The sequence below is a fragment of the Amblyomma maculatum genome, chromosome 3 (assembly GCF_055883805.1).
Source record: "Amblyomma maculatum isolate TAMU_Amacu chromosome 3, ASM5588380v1, whole genome shotgun sequence".
In the NCBI taxonomy this organism is placed as follows: Eukaryota; Metazoa; Arthropoda; class Arachnida; order Ixodida; family Ixodidae; genus Amblyomma; species Amblyomma maculatum.
This window is the reverse complement of record NC_139346.1, coordinates 1,039,505-1,045,321: the sequence shown is the minus strand read 5'-3', so window position 1 is coordinate 1,045,321 and position 5,817 is coordinate 1,039,505. Positions and strand designations below refer to the sequence as shown.

At 45.4% G+C, this 5,817-nt stretch overlaps 1 long non-coding RNA gene across 1 annotated transcript; it reads right to left on the bottom strand.

Moving 5' to 3' along the window:
- Window positions 1-2,388: 2,388 nt before the first annotated feature.
- Window positions 2,389-4,088, bottom strand: LOC146194090 (uncharacterized). Its single transcript, XR_014705712.1, has 3 exons — window positions 3,986-4,088; window positions 3,712-3,845; window positions 2,389-2,582 (listed from the first exon to the last, which is right to left on the bottom strand). It is a non-coding gene; the product is annotated as an uncharacterized LOC146194090 (long non-coding RNA).
- Between the last annotated feature and the right edge of the window lie 1,729 nt (window positions 4,089-5,817).

The window sequence follows — 5,817 nt, the reverse complement described above, 5'->3', positions numbered from 1 at the left end:
CTGAACAGCTTTTTCTTTATCGGTACTGAACACCAGCTGCACTGCCTCTTTTTTGTCACCTACTGCCATGAAAGGGAGAATTCCTTTGTGGCTCAATTGATTGGGAGGCTCCTCTCTGTCAATTGTTGGAGGCCTACCTTTGCAAAATTACAAAGCTTCAAACTTGAGTTGTAAATGAGCACAGAAGGTGCCTTGATCCCAGCTGCTTGCTATTGTGGCACTGTTCATGGTGGCTGTGCAGCGCCTTTAGATGTGGACTTGGTCTTTGTCACAAGGCAAACACCAACCACTCTTTTGTGACGTCGGCAAAACTAAGTTTCATTGGTGTTGAAGGCTTTCCATGTCACACCTGCCAGGATTAAAATCAAAAGCACGATTTAGATATATGAGCTCCCAAACAGAAGGAAAAAGTCCCACTGTTGGCAACTCGATAAGTTTTTGGCACAGTCAAACCATACCTGTGTATTCAGTCAGTAGCCCGCGACTGCCCAGTGAAATGTCAGTCCTGTGGCCCTCATCGCTAAGTTGTGTTTGCAGCACAGACAGGAAAAGGATAGTTGCTAGGCAGCCGTGGAGGTGGTGGCAACCTGCAAGGTGTTCCAATGCTTTAAAGATTTCTTGTGAAGTTTAATAAAGCAAATCACTGACTACAAAACACTGGCACAAATTCCACTTTAGGATAAGAATGTAACCTCAAAATATGTCACATAAGGTTGAGAGTACTGAGTACACAATAGAAATATGTTTAACCGAGACACGCACTAGCAGCACAAAATAGTGCTGAGTATAATATATGTATATTAATAACTCCTTGATGACCTGAAAGGCTAAAACATTTCCTTGTCTTCACCAACAGACACACCTGAAGAGAACCGCCATTTTCCTGATTTATACATTCCTTTCTTTTTATTGAGAGTCACTTTCTATGCTGGGTAAGGTTTCTGCCTCTTAGTTTGCCAAGTGTTTCATTCGACATACGTACAGAAGAAATAAATCTATGTATCATGTATCTATGAATGGATGCATTACCTATGCATCACCAGTTTTTCCTAGAACAATTAAATGAAAGCAATATTTTAAACAGTGAGCATGCACCCAGAGCAAAAAAAAAAAAAGAATGCATAGCTCACTTGCTTGAGCTGTTGGGCAAGTGTTTTGTTTACATGAAAATTCGCGCAGACACAAAATAACAAGAGCACCAAACACAGACACAACAGCACAATGTGAAAAAGAGCATTAAATTAAATGAAGGCATTTCACCTTTGATGCCAAACACCTTCACTTCGGGAGGAGTCCATATGCTATCAAAAGGTTTGCGTGGAGTCACAGCTTTGTTGTTGAGGACAGCCAGAAGGCATACACTGAACCCATATTATAACATGGCTACATTCTATACGCCTTAAAAGTAAGTTAAGATTCAGTACTCTCTTTCCTTTTCCCAGTTCTGTACAGGAACAGTCTATTGGCCGTGAAGCAAGAATACAAATGAAATTGATATGTTTTTCTGTATTAATAATAGGCTTTTCGTTATACGAGGTCCCTCCGAAAGATTTGCTTTCGACTTCCGTCTGTACCAATTGAACTGAAGCTTAATTTCTTAAAACATTTCCGCCCCCCCCAAAAAAAAAACAAAAACAAAAAAAAAAACCTAAGGACCAAAGCAAATAGAGCACCAGAACATCACCAGCATGCAGTTCAGGAACTTAAAAAGAACTAAATTGTGCTTTCTGACTATATGAAAATGTAAAATCACTTAATCACTGAATACATATATAGTATTGTTGTGGCAATGTAATGCCTGACTGTAAACATTTTATGAACTATTAAAATTAAATCACTGCAGAATGTTTGTACGCCGTTCATATCTCGCCATGTGTTCCAACTTGTGCCTGTGAACAGGCCGAGAGTATTTTGCTAGCAGTTGGGAGAGTTGCTTAGGCCAGAATGCCCAAGCAAAAAAAAGTGTGTGGCAAAAGATAGGGCCGACCTTTCTCGCCGACCAAAAAGTGGCCGGCCGACCTTCGGCACCCGAATGAGGGCCGGCGTCGGGGATTGACACTGACCTAACGTTGGCCGATTTTAGGCAATCGACTACGGCCCGACCTTTTGGCCCTACGTGACCGACCACCTGCCGCACGTGGGCCTGCCGTCTGCCAGCGTTACTGAATGGTCGGCCGCTCGTCTGCCCTAGCATTTTGCTGACGAAAGACCGTACGTCGGCCGGTTGCTTCCCGACGCCGGTTAGTGGCCGGCATCGCCCCTCGTGCAGGTATCATGCCATGCATTTAATATATTGTGGGCCATGCATATATAACGGGGTAGCACATACAAATGCATAAAGAAAAGCTGTAGCTTTTCTGATGCCATGAAGAAACAAAAGCTGCAGTATTTGGTGAAAAATTTATTTGTCAACAGCGTTCAGAAAAAGCTCGCGATTTGCTTTTTAATAAGCGTGGATATATGACTGCGCGTGTGCCACATATGGAAGATGGGCTTGAGGCTTGGTCTCCTTCTTTTGGCAGCCTGTCGATCACTTGATGTCTGCGACTGGTCGGATCTGCGGCAGGTTCCATCTTGGTCAGCTGTACGAAGACAAGTGTTTCAATTAAATATTTCCTTTTCGCCTAGACTTTTACATTGCAGGCAAATATAGGGTGGAAAGGTAGAAAAAATAATGTCTGCTCACTGCCACCAACTGCACTATCACATCAATATATTTTATGCGCTTGACTTCATGCGACCCTACTGAAAACGCATTAGCGCAAAGCCGGAATAGGTAATCAGGATCCGTGAATCCGGGAGAAAGGCGCGATCACTTCGTTTTGCTGGAGTCATGATGTTGCAATTTGAAACCGTAGCGCACTCAAACCTTATCCTCCCGAAGCGCGTTCTTGAATGCTAATGCTGCAATTTATTAATTTTAGCAAAACAAAGTGTCCGCGCTTGTCATAGAGCGCGTATGAGGGATTCCAACGCGGCTGAACAAACAGTTTCCGCGATATTTACATGAAACCTACAATAAGTTTATTCCGTAGAATACAGCTTAATTTTCTCAAACTAGATAGAACTTTTACAACTTTTACAGCAAAAGCGACCGGATATTTAACAATAAGTCATCTGATTTATTTTCGTTATTTAACAACCGAGCATTATTTTAAAAATTGTCTCATCAGCCAAGACGGCTGTTTAGACAGCCCAACTCTTAGAAGCTTATAGAACCCGTTGTAAATTTTAAAAGCTTGAAACAAGTTAGCTGAACACCTCATGAGCATGTAAGCACCAGGAAATAATCCGCACGATGAAAATACAACTGCTTGCCCAGAAAGCAAGCGCACAGAGCAAAATCAATGTGAAACGGCACAGATCTGTGTGCATCACATATATGATTCCAAAATCCACAAAATGAACGCACTGGCTCACTTACCTTGCCAGCATACCGCATCACTCAATCATCAATTTTCACGTATAGACATCATTACAGCAGCAAAAAAATTAATAATAATAATAAACACGGCATAAATCTTGTACTCAGTCCTGGCACGAGCTTGCTTGGCAGCAGCGATGATGCTTGTATAGCTTCTGATCGCTCCTATGGCGAGGGGTGCTGCAATATTTATATCAGTGATAGCATTTCACATTTAACTGGGTTGCATGCGTCCCATCTATGTGAGTCGGATAACCGAATTTTCCGAACAAAATCAGCGCTAATACCTGTCCGGCAAGTGCACCGCCATAAAGAAGTGAAAGGCCAGCGTTTTAGTGTAGAGGAGACCAAGGACTTCGGGCTTCGGCGAAACGAGCTTCCACTGTCGCAGCCAGTTTCCAGATCAGCTGATATCGCCTCCCTGCACGATCAGCGCAAGGCGTGCACACCAATTACAAAATATGCATTTACAGTAACAAGATGCGCATAAGTCTCAAAACAATACATAATTAGTTGCAGTACATTATCGTATAGAAGAAAATCAGCGCTAATTTGACTTACCTGATGGGTATACATGTCAGTGCATGCACTTCGATATGAAGAAGTGAAAGACGGGCGTTTTGGGGCAGAGGAGATCGGACCTCGGACTGCAGCGAAAAGAGCTCCGCCATCGTTTCCAAGTCGGCTCAGCACGTCTTACTGCGCAATCAGAGCGAAATGCGCACACATCGATTATATATATAAAAAAAAAATGCACGTAGTAACAAGATGCGCATATATATACGCGCTCCAGAAACGGTTGCAGTATATGTATCGAACAAAATACGTGCTAATTGACTTACCTGATCGGTATAGTGAGTGTCCCTCCATGTTAAAAGTCGAGCATTTTGGGGCAGGAGATACCCAAGGACCCAGACTGCAGCAAAATGAGCCAATTCTGCCACCGCAGCCAGCCGCAGCCTTGTTTCCAAACGGCTCAGCAAGTCTTCCTGCGCGATCAGCGCCCACACCAATTATATATATATATGTATATATGAAGAAAGATGCAAGGAGTATATAACAAGGCGAACATATGCTCCAAAACAATACATTATTATGTTCAGTATAATATCGAATCTAGCAAAAAGCTCCTCTGATCAAGACCGAAAGATCATGTACTTACGCATCTTTTGGTGAACTTCGGCACGAAGAATCTGTACAGAGCGGCTGCAATCATCAGCTGCATATATGGGCTGTTCTTTTCAAACGCTGGCTGCTGCAGGAGGTTGAGACAGATTGAATTTGCGCGAAATAAAAGCGGACCATAAGATTAGGCAGTAGGCATCGCGCCCACACGGAGGCTGGCCGTCGACTGAGTGGCGCCGCGCATCTTAGCTCGCGCGGGATGTGTTTTCCCGCCATTTGGACACGTGACCTCAAGAAGGGAGGAGGGGGGGAAGGGAGAGAAGCTACAAAAGCAGCGAGAATCTCCCTGTGTGCGGTGCATGCAATTTTTTTTTTTTCGCCGCTATCTCTCTCTGCTTCGGCATTCCTGTCGCCCCCCGCGGTAGGGTGCCTCGATGCCTTTCGCCTCCCCGTGGTTCTTTCCGCTTTGCCGCAGGGAAAAGAGATGGACCGATGGGGAGCAGCGGGTCCCGCGCAGCGAGAAGCGTATTTCCGATCCCAACAAACGGATGCGGCGCGAGGGGGAAAACGAAGATGGAGAGGGAGAAGAGGCCTTCGGCTGGCTGTTACGAGCTGCTGCCGGCACCCCCATTCCACGCTCCAAAAATAGATGGCAGCAATCCGGGCCCAAAATGAGATGCTGCTTACCAAAATTCAAGCTTTAGAAAGCAGATTGGCTTCTAATCCTCCCTGCCCTCCTAGCCCGGAGAACATGGAGAGCGAGCCGGTGGCATCATCACCAGCCTTCCCGGCGGTCCTTGCTGAGATGGAGGCCCGCCTGACTATGAAACTTACCTCAATGATCAGTGCAGCAATGGAGCAGGTCCTGACCAAGGTCATGGAGACTGTTCCGGCTATGATTTCAAAACAGGTCAGTGAAAATGCCCGCCTTCTCCGACGATCGGGACGACCCCTTCGGGTTGTGTCCTCTCGACTTCCCAAAACAAGCCGTCGAGTCATAGACTCGGACTCCGAGGAAGCTGCCCCTCACCCGGGGACTGAGCTCCATGCCCAGCCTTTGGGTGCTGGCTCTGAGGTAGTCGCTCCCTCCAAATTTATATTTAATCCTAATGATGGCGGGGCCCCCTAAAAGTAGGCGCTTTCCACCTTCAAACTCGGCTTCCCCATTTACAATAACACAGTGGAACTGCAGAGGTTTCCGTGCTCGCTGTAAGCGGGCCAACTTTCGTCTTTACCTCGCAACTTTTGAATGCTTACCAGCCGTGGTA